Consider the following 18,610-nt stretch of genomic DNA (forward strand, 5'->3'; position numbering starts at 1 on the left):
CTTCCGGAGTTTCACCTGTGCTTAAACTGCAAACCGGAGAACGGTGCTAATTAAATACGGATGTCCTGACAGGGGAAGGATCCGCAGCGCGCGGTGACGCTTTTCCCATCGCTTCTGCCTCTCAAATTGTGCCTTGAGAGAGAGGGAGCAGGAGGATGGAGACACAAGATGCATTTCTTTGGGATCTGAAGATAACCAAATGAGGAAGGTAGAAAGGAGGATCTCGTTCTCTCCTCCTCGTTCTCTCCTCCTCGTTCTCTCCTCCTCGTTCTCTCCTCCTCGTTCTCTCCTCCTCGTTCTCTCCTCCTCGTTCTCTCCTCCTCGTTCTCTCCTCCTCGTTCTCTCCTCCTCGTTCTCTCCTCCTCGTTCTCTCCTCCTCGTTCTCTCCTCCTCGTTCTCTCCTCCTCGTTCTCTCCTCCTCCTCAATTGCAGGGATCCATTTATCTTTTTTGTGTTAATAGAACATCTGAGCAGTTGTTTGTGTCTTGCTTTCTGTTAATCACGGTTTGCCAGGAGCCGGGATTCACCAGACACCAGCTTGGGACCCGAGCATGAGTGCACTGGTTTATACTTTCATTTGTCTTCACAAAAGGAGCCGGGAATTAATGAATTAATCAATGACGATGCTAACTCACTGCTGTCTGTGGGCCAGGCTTTGCTGTACCTACAGCAGCAAGAGTAAATTCACTCCTTTTCTGTCCATCTGGCATTTAACAGGCCGGAACACTCACGCCAGTGTTTCCGTGGTTCTGATTAAGGTTTGCATGTCTCCTCCTGAGACACATGCTAGGTAGACCATTCATACATGTTTATATGTTTTTAATTAATCCTGCCATCTCAAGGTATCCAAAGGAATGTTTCCTCTCGTGTCAGTCTACTTCAGCATCAGGCAGTCACAAAAGCGGCAAAGCGTTCTGCTGGCGATGTTAATTTGGGATGTAAAGTGTGCTGGAAATGGAGATCCCCACTCTAGGAACTCTCAGCTTCCAGTTTGTTTGGGAAACGCTGATTTCTTTGTGCCTTAAACTGCCTGATGGATGGATGGATGTTGTCTCCAAAATGTCACCTCTCTCTCCCCAAAAAGGGTCTGGCGTGCAAGGCGAGATCCCAAAGCTGCACATAGGGATGGGAAATGTCTCCCAGACCTGTTCCTGAGCTGGGTACCTCCTGCCAGGGTAAATGTGCTGGGCAAAAGCTGGTGCCCTGTGCCCTTGCCCTGTCCCTCCTGCGCTCTGCGGAGACGGGGTCGGGCCCGGCAGCAAAAGCGCTTGCAAATCCCAAGGTTCTATCTGCTAAATCTACGTTTTGCAATAGCGCCGCAAAAATTAAGTGTGCTTTGGTATCTCTTGCTTTTCAAACACCAGGAAGAAGGCACTGGGGGAAGAGTGATGGGAAGTGGGTCAGGAATGCAGGAAAATAGTTTGCTTTCTGGATAGACCAACGTTTGCACCTGTATCTTTTGGCATTTAATCCCAGACCTTGAGTATGTTTGTGGGGCATTAAATATTTGTCGCCATAGCCATCATTAACTGTTCCCAGCCTTTCAGGAGGGGACGAGGGAGGAGAATCCTGTTGCTTTCTAACTGTTGCCAAAGTGGCCACTGAACAACATAATTAATGTGTTTTCCCCACCGTACGCCACGAGCTGTGAGATCTGCATGTTGGGAGAGCCTTCTCCAGGCAACCCCTTCATTAATCCTAATCACTCAGATGGATTACATGCCGAGGTCTAATTAAGCAGCCCTCAGTGTAGGCGACATTACAGCTTGTTCTGCAGGAGATGGGCAGCCAGCATCCTTCCGAGAGGGAGCTGGTGAACCTTCAGTAGGTGTCAGCACAGTTAGGTCAGTCTTATGGGTGGGATTAAATAGCTTATTTAAAACCTCTAATATCTCCTAACTGCTTGGGTGTCGAGGGTTTTGATTGCGGGGTGACAATAAAACTGTGGCAGATGTATTGTTAAGACCCTCTTCCCTTGCTTCCCCCTTCAGCCCCTCCATCCCCCCGCTTCCCACTCAGGACAGGCGATCAGGAGGGAAAGAAGGACAGAGAGAAGAGAGCTAGAAAAGTTTAAAATGTTTTACTAATGCTACTAATAAAATAGAGAAAATAATACCAAATATACAAAACCAATCCTGAAAGTCCCAGCGACTGCAGAGCCGGCACCCGAAGTCCTGGACTGGACTCTGCAGCCAACCGGAGCTGGATTCAGTCTCTCACTGGCCTCAGTTTGCAGGGATGACTAGCAAGATCCTCTCCTAATGCTGTCCATAAGGAATAGGGGGAAGAAAAGGACGAGATCCTCGTGCTCTCCCACTTTTCTATGCAGTAGTCACGTGAATGGGATGTTATGCTCCGTTGATCAGTTCCTTGGTCACCTGTTTCTCGTTGCCTCTCTGGCGAGATGTCCATCCATGCTTATCAATAACCTCACATTCCATTGCTGTGTTCACCAAAACATGTATCTAGTTCTCCAGGAAAATGCAGCTGATCTGAAGCTTTAGCTGACAGGCACATTCACTAAAAGAGAAACTTGGTTTTAACAAAACCAGGACATTGTGCCATGGATTCCAGGGTTGCAGCTGTGTTGTTCTTGGCAGTGGGGGAAGCAGGAATGGGGACGAAGTGTTGGAATCTTTAAGTTTAGCCAAAACAATTTATTAACAATGGGATTGTTTTCTGACTTCACAGGGTAAATTGTGTAGTGGAGGGGGTGTTTGATCAGGTGAAAAGGGCTTAATGAATTGAGTTTTAGGGAGCACAGCTTCCTCTCATGGGTGAGTTTGGAGTATGGTTTGTGCCGCTTTGACAAATGCAATGCACTAGAGAAACCCTAATTGTGATCTGGATTTATGGCTCTGCAGTGCTGTGCAACGTACAGGTTTCTATCCACCGGTGTTCAATATAGCTTTATATACTTGTTATTAAAAGCCTCAAGAAGTGTCAGGGCAATTCTGGGTTGTAGGATGAAGGCAGCCACTCGGAGAAGTAGTAAAAAGCTTTATTCAACCTGAGAAATTAATGTATTCTCTTGGGAAATAGATGGGTGTTAGTTGTTGACAATGCAATGACATTCCTATGAATAGAAGTAAATAACCTCAGAGGAGAAAATCTGTGTAAAAGTTGAGCGGTGGGACCCTCTTTGGCTTTTTCTCCTCCTTATCCGCACTCAGAGAAAGAAAACAAAGCAAATGAGATTTGTGGGTGGTTCAGTGTTTCTTTTGCTTCTTTTCAGAAGCTCTTGTCCATAACCTTTCCAGCTCTTTTGTGTATGTTCTTCCTTAACTAATGCTCCCTTCTGCAACTTTAATCTTCATCCGCAGACTTCAGTCTGGTGTGAACTCTCTTGATTTATGCCGTTGTGTGTATTCACCTGGAGCTCTTGGCTCTGCTGTGTCTGCTGTGTATTAATTAGGGCTCGATTCTTCCAGATCTTCTCAATTTCACACCCAGAGTGTTCTCTGAGTTCTGTTCATAGCTGAGATTTGTGAGACGTTTTGAATGGGATGGAGGGACAAAAAGCCTGGGTGCGATTGCATCCAAAAGGACCAAAAGCCTGCAGCTTGTCAGTCTGCAAAAACGAGAGCAAAATATCCCACACAGCTCCCGGAATGACTCCAGAGGAAGGGGCTTTTTTATGCGCAGCAGTTTTTTGGGGTATATAAGCAGTGTGTCGTTTAGTGAAACACAGGCCGGCTCTTTGGGGTGAGTTCTAAATGCTACGTTGTTCTGAGCGAGCGTGCGGCTGCTCGGTGCCACACGTGGCAGCGTCGGATGCACTTACGGAGGAGTTGGGAAGTTTCTGGGCAAGAAGAAGAGTGAGGCCAAGCAGAGAAAAAGGATTCTAATTGCATGCCCGCGGCAGCACTGGAAGAGAAGCGGATTGATTGCCAATGTTTAGCATCAGGTGCTCGAGCTCTGGGCTTCTGCAGATTGCAACACCCGGCAGCATCTGCAGGATGTTGCCCTGGGGTGCGCACATGACAGCGTTTGCCGCGTGAAAAGAACTTCAAATGCACCAAGCCTGTTTCCCATCCAAAACCGAAACTCCTGGCCTGATTTTGTTGGCCTGGGTGCTAGTACTTGATAAGTTTGGCTTTAATGTTTGGCCCTTAGGATTTTCATGGGCTGTTCTTTTGGACAGGAATACTAAAAGTTTCTCTTGACTCGTGGAGAACTTGCTTCATGGCACCACGGAGCAGCCGACTGTGAGCTGAAGAATTGTTTGCAGGCAGATCGTCAGATCTATCTGCTTTGTTTTCTCAAATTGCATTCCCAGAGAGAGCACTATCAGTTTTCTTTGTCCTCCTTCTTCCACGATCGAGAGACTGGTGACATAATGCAGGAGCAAAGTGGGACTTGCCAGTCTAGATTACCTCCATCAATTAATGTCACTGTGCTGATTCTTGCTTCTCTCTGATGTCTGCAGACAGTAATAAATCACATCTGACCGAGCCGAGTCAAAATGCTGATTTGCAAACATGAAGTACCATCTAATAAAAGTATGCATTCCGCATTTTTGAAGAGTAGACTTTGGATTAACCTGGAGCTGCAAATTGCAGCTGCAGTGAGGGAACTGAAGCTTTGCTACTTGAAAGTTCAGCAAGATACTTTATGTATGCAAAACTAATTAAAACTCAATTTGCTCCTGTTTTCAGAAGAGACTTCAAATGCGTTTGACTGAGAAATCATATCCCTCTATATTTCAAGGTGTTTCCAATCTTGCAATTTTCCCATTTGTCAAATTTGATTTTAGACAAGCGCTCGTAGGGCAAAGTAATCTGTTTCTCTAGCAGTGATCCTTCAGCAAGCCTCATAAGTATAAATAATTATTCTTACCTTGATATTGCAAGTGGATGGTACCCAGTGTTGTATAAAATATCTCCTCCAAGCCCTTTTAGTTGTCTATGCAGTGGGGGGATGTATCACATTTGTACAGGACAAGCAGCCCCTTGTAATTTTGCTGAGGAACGGACTGTTCTGTTGGGCTTGCCAAGGAGCCAGACAAGCAGACTGGCTTTTAAGTCTTAAGTCTGAGCTAGTTTTAGTCTTAATTGAGAAAGAGGAGGCTCCACTTTACAGAAGCTTAGCTGGGGGTGTCAGCACATGAGATTCTACTTATGGAAAGTAGCTTTTTGGGTGCACGCGCTGCTCTCACCCGAGCCCACCAAACACGCCTCATGCGGTTTTACAGCTTTCACAACAGCGTTTCGCAGTGTATCTTTGTAGGAACAAATGCTATATAATGTAAATATGTGCATCTGCAAGAGGAGGGGAAGAAGAATGAAACATTTTATTTAGATTAAGCCCTGATTTCTTCTCTGAGCTGCCACCTTGATTCTTTGGTGATGACATTTGACCATCTCAACAAGTAGCTCCTGGGTGATAAATTCACCTTTGCTCTGTCTCAGAATAGTGACTGTATTTGACATATCCCTCTCACTTTCTCCCTGCTTTTTATTCTTTAAACCAAATGATCTCCTCAAGTTCATAGCATAGTATTTTTTTCCGAATTATTAACTCCTTAACGTTCTCCATAGCAGCTCCCATGTTCCCTTTCTCAGGTGCCAACTGCCGCCTGGAGCCGGGCAGCCACGTGTGGAAACACAACTCTGCTTGTGAGCTGCTTCGTTCTTCTTTTGCAGCCTCCGAAACCTGGCAGTGAGAAAACGCAGATGGTCCTTTCTGGCTGGCGGAGAATCCATTCAGTTCAGCCTTTGTTTTCCTCGGAGTTCCATGCAAACTATGTCTGCTTGTTGCTATCTTTTGGCTTTCTCCAGTGATTTCATCTTCCCCTTGGAGAAGGCAGGGACGGGACTGAATTTAGCCAAAAGGAAGAAAATACACCCTAAAACGTCTTGCTTTCTCGAAGCATCCCCGCTTTGCTTCTCCTTTTTTAGACACAGGGCGGAATGATTCTGTTTAATCCAAACTATATTCCTTGTATCCTCTCGCTGTTCTTTGGTGACATCCTAATTTTTCAAGCCGTCCTTGCATGCTGGAGAAGGGAACAACCCCTGTCAGCCGTAAAGCTCTGATAGATTCAGTTATGCTCCTTTGCGATATGAACGGGAAGTGAATTTGGGAAGTGGTGCTGAGCAGTAGAAGAGCAAAACCTCTTAGATGAATGGAAGTCGCTGTTAGGTACGTGTCCTCCACAACTTTATTTTGAAACCTGCGTCTTCCAGGGCTTGGGGGGCTTGTTAGGTACTGTTAGGTACGTGTCCTCCACAACTTTATTTTGAAACCTGCGTCTTCCAGGGCTTGGGGGGCTTGGAGGAGCCGATGGTTTAGTTGCTGCTGACAGTTTGTTCCTGTTCTGGGTTCTCCTCTTGATTGTTCTGGGTGGTTTTTGACACACTTGGCATTTTTTTTTTTTGTAAGATTCCTGCTGAGACAGTGATGCTGTTTTCCCCTCTCTCCTTAGCAGAAAAAAGCAGAGAACTGCCCTTTCTTCACCCATAGGGTGCTTTTTAGGTCTTAAATCGGAGTTAGGAGTCTTCTCAGTGCAAAGTAGAGTAACTAACAGGCTAATATAACTAACTAACAGACATCCACCTCTCAGGGAGGCTGCAGTGCAGGTGCTGGAAGGGGAGCAGCTCCCAACCCCTTGCTGCACATTTTCCCTGCTTACAGAGCTGAGGTGTTAAACCCCCTCTGCCACCTCGATTTGCTCCAGCAGGACATTTCCCTGCGTCTCGTTGCCGCTGCCAGCGCTTTTGTCGGGCATCCGGCCTGCCATGACGCTCTTTTCCTGCTAACCTTGCTCTGACATGGCTTTGTTTTCCGCAGATGTTTCTGCCTCAGATCAGCGAACAGTCTCTAGATCCCGTCTGTGGCAGAATGCAAACCCCCCTCTCTCCCCCTCCCTCCTTCAGTATGGAAGGAGTAGGCACATCTCCCTCTCTCTGCTGTTTGAGGCTGACAACTTCTTTTGTTTGGCCCCAGAGCCCCTGGCCAGGGCCATTAGGAGAAGGGAGTGCCAAGGCGCCAGTGAGCCGCTGGGCGCCTGCGGCCAGTGTGGGGGATATTTGGAGGCTTCAGGGGCACCCACAGCCAGGGTGGGGGTGCAGAGGAGCTTCTAGAATGCCCACAGTCAGGTCTGATCAGCCAATATAATAACGGGATTCTCGTTGAGACTCCGCCCATTGTCGCGGGTCTCTTGGAGCACGAGCGAGATGCTGCAGCCGAGAGCCCCGCTCCCCGGGATGGAGACTCCGCTTGCCTTGCCGCCACGGCTATGAGTAAAACTTCTTGCAGGACTGCAAGTATATTTATACTATTCCGTGCACATATGCACGTGTAACTTTCCGTGCTCCATATAGGCACGTGTAAAATTAATCCTTGCAGAATCGTGGGTGTATTTTCCTTCCGTGCACATTTGCACGTGTAACTTTCCTTGCACATTTGCACGCGTACTTTCCGTGCTTAATACGAGCACGTGTATGAATTATTTCCTCACACAATCACGAGTGTATTTTCCTCCCGTGCTTCCACATAAGCACGTGTAATATTCCGTGCACATTTGCACGTGTAAGTAAATTAACCCTCACAGGATTGCGAGTGTATTATAAATTTACCCTCATGGAATCGCGAGTGTACACTTTCCGTATTCACTACGAGTACCTGTATCTCTTTAAAAATAATCCCGCACCATGTTCAGGCAAGTGTGTATTCGTCTCGGACTCAGGGGCGGCTGCGGCATTGTTTTGGGTGAAGTGCATGCACTCTGTGGACCGCCTGTTGTATTAGTTGCTGCCCCTTAATAATTTTCCTCAACTGATATCCGAACCTTTATTTAAGTCACTTTGGAGTGCTAAAACCCTGTTTCTCACTGGTTTAATAGAAGTTGGTTTTGGACCCTGTTGTCCCTTAAACTAACCTCGGGGTGCCTCCGTGACACCGTCACTCCTTTCTGTACAGTGATCGAACACCAGCTGGAGCAAGGAGATTCTCACCTGCAGAGCTTTAAAACACCTCCATTCATTACTTTATTCACTCCTGTTAGAGAAGCTTCATGCTTAAGCTTGAAGAAAACACCATTACTGCTTGTCACGGAGACTTAGAAAATCAAATCAGGCAGGCGATAAACTCAAAATGATCTTGATTCTAACCAGAATTGTTTAGCAGAGAACCAACTAGAAACGGGGCTAACCAAAATCATTTGACACTGCGACAACATGAACAAGCCACAGGTCCGGGATGACATAGGAGGAATTAATTCTGTGTAGCTGATTGAAAAGTTCTTAAGCTTTAGAAATGAGGATCCAGAATGTGCAAATTTAAGACAAGGGCGCTCGAGGGTACCAAGAATATAGGATTACTTGGTGAGAAGGTGAGGTCTCGCTGCAGGGCATGACTTGGGAGAAGGCAAAGCGCATAGCTACAGTAATTAGGAAAGCTGGCAACCAGCTAAAAAGTGGAATTACCCCAGTGTGTTGGTCAAGTGTTCTCCCAGTTTAGAAGCTTAAAGTACCTAATGAAAGTGTTTCAGTTTGTATTGAACAGGGTTGGGAATCTGGCAGTGTCTTTCTTGGTGGGCAATTACTTTTTGTGAAGTGGAAAGGGATTTGTTTTCAGAAGAAATTGTTCACTTTTTGCCTTGGGGGGAAAGAAAGCAAGAAAAACAGTGAAATTTTGAAGTGCCTGTGTTATCAGTAACTCTTTGCTGTCAAAAACACTACAGAGTTTTTTGGACCAACTATTTAAAAACTCTCATGTCTGGACAAGAAATGAAACCCCCAAAATGCCCCTGGTTCTGTCCTGGCAGGTGGCACTGAAAACATTGATTTACTTGAGACCTTTTCCTGCTTCATCCAAGTCACTCGACCAAGAACTTTGGCCCAGGTCTGAGCTTTCCTGCTGCCAACGGTTGCGGTTCAACCTCATCCCAGGGATTTATTTACCAGGAAAACATGGAAAATAGCGGGCAGAGGAACTGTGCTTTGTGCACCTGAGATCTGTAGGCGCATATGGAGACTTATTGTTAATTTGCACTGTGTGATAAGGTGCCTTGTTTCCAAAGACAGCAACAAATACCAAGAATACTTATTTATTTTCCCTTTGTGCATCTTTGATTAATAATGGTAATAATATAACTCTACAGCACTTTTGACTCTTCAGCATGTGCTGGAAGGACCAACTCAATCTTAGAGTCCAGAGGAAGGCTGTAGGTTATCTATAGAGTTCTCTTTGCATTATTTAACATCCATAAGAAGGTGGTGAGGGAGGCGCTGAAGCAGCACACGCCACATCACTCATGGTGCGATGCACTTTGAAAACAAATCCAGTTGATAAACTCCACACGATTGCGGGGCTGCCAGAGAGACGTAAAGACACTCCTGGTTGTTGCAGGTTCTCGATCGCAAAACTTAGTCCAGGGCTTGATGCGTTTTTGGGCTGGTTGACGCTCTGGGAGCTATAGGTGAAGCGTCCATACCCCTGACTACTGATTCGCTTCTTTATATGGAGCTCAGATGCTTTGCATCCTCTTCGTTAAGCCAGACAGCTTGTAATTGTGGGGATAATCTCGGTTTGTTTAACACTGAGATCAGAACTGAGCCCAGAGGGCCTTTTGACTTGCTCCACGGGGCACATTTGAGCCCCACAAAGCATCTTTCAGGGATGTGACCAAGTTCTCACCCAGATTTCCCTTCAACTGTTTCATTTTTGCTGATTGTGATTTCCTCACCTCTAGGTATTTAGCGGGTCGATGTTCTAAACAGTATGGTATTATACATGCTAGTATAAGTGAACATACACATATGATAGATTGTAAAATATTACCGATGCGTAAATTTGATCAATTTTAGCCTTATTTTTGTAGATTTCCAACTTCTGTGTGTAGTGCCCGTCTCATTTTATTTTTTAATGTATCTCTCCTTTTATCGTTGCCTTTTAAGCCCATGATTATCATGGGCAAAAGGGGAGAAAAGGGAATGATGTTGTTGTTCTTCAAAGGGATCTCAACCTCTGGTTTTGTTTTCATTGCAATGATTACGTGTCCCACTGTCACTTATCGTATCACAAAAACAAGTCTGGTTTTCAGTTTAATTAAAAGAATAAATTAAAATTGGTCACTTCGGTGGTTTATATGTTTATAGCTTTTTTGCTGCTAATATTTTGAAATAGTTCCAAAATATTTTGGAAAGCCAGGAAATGAAAGCCAGAGCTCTAAAGAGCAAGGGAGGAGGATTGTAACTGGGAAATACATTGGGGTAGGATAATCTAACAGCTGTTTAGGACGGGTGGGACAAAAGAGAACTTTCCTCAGTGTATTCAACAGAAAACATCTCAGTATTTTCGGAGAGAAGAAGTTAACTAAGTGTCTTAGAAAGCTGGTGGGGAAGAAAATATCATCAGAGTTTCTCGGCATTTGAAATAGGTCGGTAACAAAAGCGTTGTTATGGAAACCCTGTCGCCGAGTGTAAAGTTGTATTTTTGTGGAGAACTGTGTGCGGTTCGGAGACCATCGCGAAGCAGAGATGTTGGTACCGCTGGGATCTGAGCCGCCCTCTCCTCCCACCTCCAGTGCCGCCTTAGCGACCTGCCCTCCTCATTCCCCACTCGTTAGAAATCAGCAAACCGGTTTCTTCTGCTTTTGAAGAGCTTCAAAGGACAGCGGAGCCTGTTCGCACTTCCCACCCCAGCTCCTGCTCGCCTCAGGGGCTGCTGTGGCCCATTTACTACTAACCCATCGCACAGCTTGAAGAACAGCATCTCATATAGAAATATCTCAGAGTGGTTTAGCTGAGGGGATCTCTGCTGTAACAGCACCTGTACCCGAGGGCAAGCTGGCTCCTTCTTGCACTCTACGGCTTTGCTGTGAGCCAGGGAAATAAATTACTCGTGGGCTGAAGTGATTGAAGTGCAATTTAGATCCTGCAAACCTCCCACGGCAGCGAAGTCCCGTTCGTCGCATCCATCAGCAGACGGATGCACCGCGGGTTGTGCTCACAAGAGACTCCGAGGACCAAAATGGGGCAGTTTGCGCTCGTGGCATCACAGTCACAATGCCAGGTTAATTGCTGCTCAGCCAAAATGGCTATTTTTATATCACCTGCTTGCGGGAAAAGCAATTTGTATTTGAGGTTGTTGGATTTGTTTGCTTTTGAGATTGAAACCTGGTATTTATTGAGGTAAGACTGAGGCGAATTAGGAAAGCAAACCTAGTGTTTCCCCCAAAAGTATTCTAGGTAAAACATTGAAAAACCCAAATAAATATAAACCTCATCTATTCTATTTGATGATTGCTTTTTGTTTTTCATATATAAGTTTGGGAAGTGATGGGAGAACTGTGTGTGAGCATGAATTGCCAACGTGACCTGTGCGCGTCTCCCATGGGCACAGGAAACGTGTTCTCTTGAATTTCACCTCAAATTTCACATCAAAAATCACACTGAGCCGTCCCCCCAGTGCAGCTTTTCCTGGCACACTCTGCTGTCCACTGGAAAACAGAGAACTTGTGGAATTAACAGCTGATAACCCCCTTCTGTTGAAGCTGCTTCGGTACAGCTGCTGTACAGGAGGTAACTATTGGTGTTGTAGGACGGTGAAGAATTCTTTAGTGTGTTACATATTTATATATGTATTTATACCATAAATAGATAATAAGTAGAACTGGCTTCTTGTTTCTTCTGTCCTTGTCTTGTCAGGAATCTTGCACCTAAGACAAAATTTGATCTGACTTTAGTTGCATTTCTTCATATTCTCCGCTTGATAGCGAACGATCTCCTTGAGTCCTTGTGACCTTTATTTGCCAGCTCACACCCTGGTTTAAGAGGCTTCTCCAGCAGCTCTTTTGACCATCTTACACATTTTTAATATGGTTTTAGAACCTCATCGCGAGCAAACTCATTATACCATGCTTGCCAATGCAAGTTTCAAAATCTTATGTACGTACCTTTAAGCTGAAACAAACCCACATCAGAAGTAATTTATGGTGACATAGAATATTGAGGTTGGAAGGGAGGTCTGAAGGACACCTCTCCAGCTTAGAAAGAGAAGATATTTGTAGGAGTGTATGTATATATGTATCTAGTTTGGAATGTTTTGTATGGTGTTTGGGGATGTGCGTTTCCGCTTGGGAGTGGATCCTTTGGCTCCCACCCTTAGCAACATTCTTCTAATAATAAAAATCATACTAACAGCAAAAAATGCCCAATTTTTAGATGCTTCCAGACAGAAGCCACCAGGCCAGGAGGGGGAAGGTACCCATTGAATTTGCTTCAGCTGCAGAGCTGACTTGGGCAGCTCACAAGGGGGTTTGAGCATTAACAGAGGCGTTTCTACCGGGATCGTTCATTAGCAAAACAGCCACAGTCACCATTTGCTTCTCCTTCACAGGGTCACGTTAGCAGTGTCCTTTGGAGAGCTTCCTATCACCAGCACGTGTTAAAGGAGGCCTAACCATAACTGTAGAGGCACTTGAACTAAATCCGAAGTGTTAAAGCAGCGTCACTGTCCCTTTTCCTTCTCTGGACGCAAAACCTTGCTTCGAATTGCTTTGGGCAGCTAGTTTGTTGTGTGAAGCGGGCTCCAGCGTGGCTTTGCCATCTGACAACCTCATTTGCTGCTTTATTTGTGTGCGATCACAGGCTATGTGACTGTGCAGCGTTGGCTGGGGACAGCTTTGATGGTTCCCAAGTTCTCTTCCACCAACCCCCTTGATCTGTGTGTGTCCGGGTTATTTTTTCTCTATATGGCCACACTTTGGCTCTGACCGCCGGGTACACCTTGTGCTCTTTGTTTGCTTCCCTTCCCTGCCTTTCTCTCATTTAGGTTTGAGTTCCTACCTTTCAAGCCCAGAGGAAGTTTCTTTATCCTTCTTTCTTTCAGGTGCTCTGAATCCTTCAAGCTCCTCTTTGCCCCCAGGCTGCTGTTACAGATTGTGGCCATCACCTTCTTTATTTCCTTTCCTTATTTTTCATAATCTTTCTGCAGACAGGATAGAAGCTTGGATGCAGATCTGCTCTTATCTCTGGTAATCCTTTCCCTAGAGTAAGTCTTGATTTAAATCCAAGAAGTGTTACTGTTATTCACCGCTTCGGCCTGCTAGGATTGTTGATTCACGGTATCGAGCCCAGTTTCAAAACCATTTCTTAAAATCAAATGTTAAAATGTAGTCATGATGACATTTATGAGAAGGCACAACAAAACTGGTGGTGTTAGAAGGTCCCAACCAGCGTGGCTTGGTAGGTCCTGGCTGGTTTTGGACCGTCTCTTATGGACATCTCAGCATGGGATTTGCTCTGCTTAACTCTCTTAATCAACCTCAGCACTGGAAATGCCCTCAAAGCAATCGAGTCAGGGGGCCCAGTGACTCTCTGCTGCCTCAGAGCAGTAGGCAAGGCGGGGACAATCCTGGGGAGACTGTCCCAGCACTTGCCCCGGTTTGAACTGTCTCTCCAAGAGTGTTTGACAGCAGGCGAAATAAGTTTGTCCAACTAGAAACAGTTTTACTGGATCTTACGAAGGGACTTGAGCACAAGCCCTATGGGGAGAGGCTGAGGGAGCTGGGCTTGTTCAGTCTGGAGAAGAGGAGGCTTAGAGATGAACTCAGCATTCTCTAGAACTACTTGAAGGGCAGTTCTAGCCAGGTGGGGATTGGGCTCTTCTCCCAGGCATCAGCAATAGGACAAGGGGCCATGGGCTTCAACTCTGCCAGGGGAAACTGAGGCTGGAGATGAGAAAGCAATTCTGTGCAGAGAGAGTGGTCAGGCATTGGAATGGCTGCCCAGGGAGGTGCTGGACTCACCGGCCATGGAGGTTTTTAAGCTGAGATTGGACATGGCACTTAGTGCCATGATCTAGTCAATGGACTGGAGGCTTGGACTGGATGATCTCTGAGGTCTTTTCCAACCCAGTCGATTCTGTGATTCTGTGACTTGTGGTTTCTCCAGTGACACCAGCTGCTTTGGGGGTCACATCTCTTTGTGTCTCGCTTCATTTACAATCCTCTCGGTAGATAAGATGAAAGCTTAGTTTAAGGCATTTTGTGAGGATGTTAGAGATGAGGCTCCGCGGTGTCATTCATCTCAAGGCTGAGCAGATGCTGAGCGTCGTCAAACCCGCTCCCGGTTCCCCGGCGTTGCAACACTTTCAAAGGTTGAGCTTTAACCTTCTGCTGCAGGTGGCGGCTTCAAATGAAACCATTCAGGAAAAAACAGCATCAGAGGCTGTTTAGTCTTTTCCAGGAAGACGTCTGAGGAAAAGTTGTTTTTCTCCATATTCCAAACACTCTTGCAACAATTTGCAGTGCAACGCGGTTGAAAATTTGGCAAAGATTTCCCAACATGCTGAATATTTGGAAGCTATATTTAAAGTCAGTGGATTTGGGCTTTCAGGGCACGTCTATGTGATAAGTGTTGGTAAAATAAATGAAATTAAACTCAATATTGAGCCTTCTCTATTGGGCATTTCAGCGTGGGTGCTTAATGCCTTTGTCGCTCTTTGGTGGGATGATTCCTGCTTCATCTCAGGGGCAATTTCTGAAAATATATCCAGTGCTGTTCAGGAAAATCTACAGATCCATAGTGGTATTTCCTAAAGAAAAGAAATTACAAAGAATTATAATTCTGTTTTCAGAGCAGAGGTTGAATAGCATCCAATAAATAAAAACGCAGTCCAGGTGTGAAACTGCACGGGCAAAATAAAATGCTGAATCCCCTTGCCACCCCTCCTGTTGTTCTAGAGTTAGTTGTGGGATGAAATCTAGATCCTAATTTCTGTAACATAGCAGTCTTTATTTTTTATTTTACTTATTTTTAAACCTTGCATGGAAATGGAATGAATCATTAGTTTCCTCCTTTTTCTATGGGTCTAGGATCTGAAAAGGGACCAATAATGTGAGTAATGATCGAACTGATGACTCTTGTTCACGTCTCAAAGGTGTCGCTAGGATGTGCCATTGAAAAGAAAGGATTAGGCCCTCCACATGTCGGGGGAAAAACACAACTGGCAATGTCAGTGTCTCATTCCTGGGGTTAAAGGTGTTACTGGACGACAGAAGAAAGTGTCTGTTTTGGAAATGGAAATGCAGCTTGAATTGTTAAAAATCCTCTTAGTTATTCTTGTAGCTTTAAAATGAAGCACCTAAGGGGCTGGTTGGGGCTTGTGGGTCACAGAAGGCTTGGACTTGATACAGCAAGAGGAATTCCATGTGTGTCGGAGCCAGGAGGGGACAGGAGACCCGCTCACGCACCACAAAGGTTTTGCCCATAATAGAAATGACACACAGGCCAACAGATTCCTCCGGTCAGCTTAATCTGTTTTCTGCTGCATCCAGAAAGAGAAAAATCACCGTTTAATTACTGGGAGGAAAAAAAATTCTCTTACTAATTGAGAGAGTCACATGAGTGCGGTTTAGTTTATAGTTCCATTTATTCGAGGGACATGGATGCAAAGATGTTATTGAATGTTTAATTGGATGGACTCAGGGTGACAAAGCACCGAATGTCCTCCTCGGAACGAGAACGGGTTGTGTGCTTTGCTGGTGTTATTACACAGGACAAGTGCACGCGGTTTTTGCAAATCCCATCCTGCTTTTTCTGTATATGCTTCAATTTTTACTTTTCTTTGCTTACAATGACTCTGAATTAACTTCTTGTCACCGCATGGCCAGAGCATGGGACAGCGATGCTGCAATCTGGGGGGAACGTAAATGTGGGGCTGGATCGGGACACAAGCTTTTTTACTTTTAATAACGTTAATATTTGTCATTAGGAAAGATGATATTCTACAGACACCACCGTTAAGACATAGAGCAGCTTGGGCACAACCCCGTGAATAACGCAGACCATTATCAGTCTGTTTGGAAACAAACACAAACATTATCAAATGTTAATTGGACTGGCTCTGATGTCAACTAGCCACTTAGCAATTAAAGTTTTAATTGCGCCGCAATTAAATTGACAATGACAACGTAATTAGTGTGCAGAGTTTAATTTGCAGAAGCGTTGGCTCTGGCTTGGGGAACCGCGGGGCCAGGGCAGCAAGGGAAGCTGCTCCCACTTGGATCTCATGGGAAAGGCTTCTTGGCCCAAAATCTCAGCGCGTCTCCGTGTTTCTCAAGCGTGACTCTGGTTTTCAAGTACTAATAGTAGTGCAAACAGTGAGCATCATGGAAGTATTAGGAGGCAGCAAGAATAGTTGAATTTAAGCTGCTAAGAATTGTTGGCAAGTGAAAAAATGGACAGGAAAGCGTTTGACAATGTGGAAATCTTATTTCTGGGTGAACAGCATGTAGATAAAAATCCATGTAAGAGAATGAGGGTAATACTTCAGCTCTTGTCATCCAGGAGGATTCCTGGAAAGAAATGAATGAGGATAAAAGAAGGTTGCTGGGTTTTGAATCCCAGGAATGAGGGTAGGAAACTTCAGCATAAAGATGAGTTTTGCCAAAGGTGGGGTGTGATTCTAATAATAAAGCCTGGAAAAAGAAGCAAAGAACCTCCCTTATAATTGAGACTTCTGAGCATCTGCCAGACCCCAAATAGTTTGAATTCCGTGTGGCTGAAGTGATTCCTTTTGTCGGTGGCTTCTGGAGGGATCGGGCTGTTCCGTGTCCCCTCACTGGTCACCTCCTCGTGTTCCTTGCGAGCAAGAGAATTGATTTGGGAAACCTGCCCTGCCAAAAGCACCAACGTGATGGGTTGAAGGCCCATTAATGAAGTGACTCATCACCCAGGTGAGATCAGGGTATATTCTGGCCTTTTGGGAATGGAGAAGAATTGAGGGAAATCCGGAATCTAACCACCAAAATGCAGCTGGGAAGCTTTGCTCTTGGGGAGTTCTCCATGGCAGCGAAGACACTGAGATTTTTTAATTTGATTTGATGCTCTGTATGGAAAATAACTTGCATTGCTCTCCATCAATATGGAATAGTTTCCCACAGCTGCCATAGAAATAAACAGATTGGATGCAAGCTAAAGCTCCACAAAATCAACTCCGCTCTAAATTAAATATCAATGTTGAATTCAATAATGCTCAGTATCGCATTATTTTCCAGTCTTTTCTTCTTGCCTCGAGTAAAGCATCACTTGTGTTATTTAGCATTTGCTTTACGGAGATGTCAAAGGAAGTTGCAAATTTAGCTCTGTTAATTGATCAATATTGTATTGCATTTCTTCAGGTTTCTTTATCTGGTTGATACATCAAAGCAAGGGATGGCAAACTGTGCTGCACAGCTGCCAGCCAAGAAAAGGAAATGGGTAACATTCCCTTTATTTATAGCTGGGTTATGCCCTTTTATTTCTACGAGAGGTGAATTTGGCTCTGGGTGTGTGGAGTTCATTGTTAGGTGTTTAATTTTCCAACTTGCTTAATTACACAACAGGAGGAGGGGAGACGTTCTCCGGTACAATAGATTGTAATTAAACAGCACATTGATTACTAAACCATACTGACCGAGAAGCAGCCCACCCGCACCTCTTCTGCGCTTCAGCCGTCGGTTTTAGGAATAGAATGGTTCGAATATAGATGTTAAATGAGCATTTAATTTTTTATTATTAATTTACTTTGAAATTGTGAAGCAGTGAAGTGTCGTTGTTGGTAAGCGCCTCCAAATTTGAGCACTTCTAGTCTAGAAAATCCTCACTGAATTCATCAATACATGCCTGCTGGCTTCTTTTCTGCCTGATAGCCAAACCCTTGGCTCATAATAAATTTTAATTAGGATCTTTGTCTTAATCTCGATGGCTTTTTGGGTTTGCTGTGAAACAGAGACCAGATTGAATTTGTACAATTCTGTGGCCTGAGGTTGATGGTTTTCTGCTCAACTTTGTAGCTGCTGCTTCAAACTTCAGTGGGTGGAATAACTCGATTTAAAAAATACTTCAACTTTGGAAGTTGACCCCTCTTCTCTAAGAGAAATTAGCTTACTTGAGGTTTATTTTTTAGACCATCATTTGTATGTTTGCCATATTTCACTAGGAAGGCTTCTCTGTGCTGTTTGCATTAGTAATTTAATGTCATCACCAACGCGTTCCTTGCTTAGTGGGGAAGTGGTTGATGCAGTAAAAAGGTCACCAAGACTGTAATAAAAATAATCTCGGTGATATTGTGCTTTCCAGCTCACGTTTCAAAGCCCTTTGCCCTAATCAGGCAGGAATTTGTCATCAGAGTCTGGCAGCGAGAGCTCAATTTTCTACATGTGCCAACCAGGCTGTGAATGGATGGGAGCTGAGCTAATATTTCCTGTGTATTAAAAGTGGGGTAAACTTCGCGCTTTTTCTCTATTTTTTTTTCCCCAGAAACATCCCCATTTCAGCTCTGCTGAAACTCAGTCTTGTTAAAAGAACAAATACATTCAAAATCATTTAGGAGCATGTGAGGCACCATTAAAAGTTAATTTTGCTCATTCTGAAGATAAACACCTATTTTTGCCCTTCATAGTAGATTGATACTTACGTACATTTTGTTTGTTCTTTGTAAAAACTAATAATGAAAAATAAATTGAATTTAAAGGAAAGTTAGCCAATCTTTTATTAGTGATACTTTGAGACTTGCTATTACTGTTGAAATATGTACTTGCTTTCTGGTAGTTTTATAGTAGCATTATATGTATGTGTATATAGATATATATATGTATATATGCACTTGCTTAGTAGTA

At 44.6% G+C, this 18,610-nt stretch overlaps 1 protein-coding gene across 2 annotated transcripts in view; it reads left to right on the plus strand.

Moving 5' to 3' along the window:
- The window catches only part of PRKG1 (protein kinase cGMP-dependent 1), a gene marked incomplete at both ends in the record, with an annotated part of 441,876 nt that overhangs the window by 159,262 nt on the left and 264,004 nt on the right, over positions 1–18,610 (plus strand). The gene's annotated exons all lie outside the window — the stretch shown is intronic.

The sequence above is a fragment of the Nesoenas mayeri genome (assembly GCF_963082525.1).
Source record: "Nesoenas mayeri genome assembly, chromosome: 7".
Classification (NCBI taxonomy): domain Eukaryota; kingdom Metazoa; phylum Chordata; class Aves; order Columbiformes; family Columbidae; genus Nesoenas; species Nesoenas mayeri.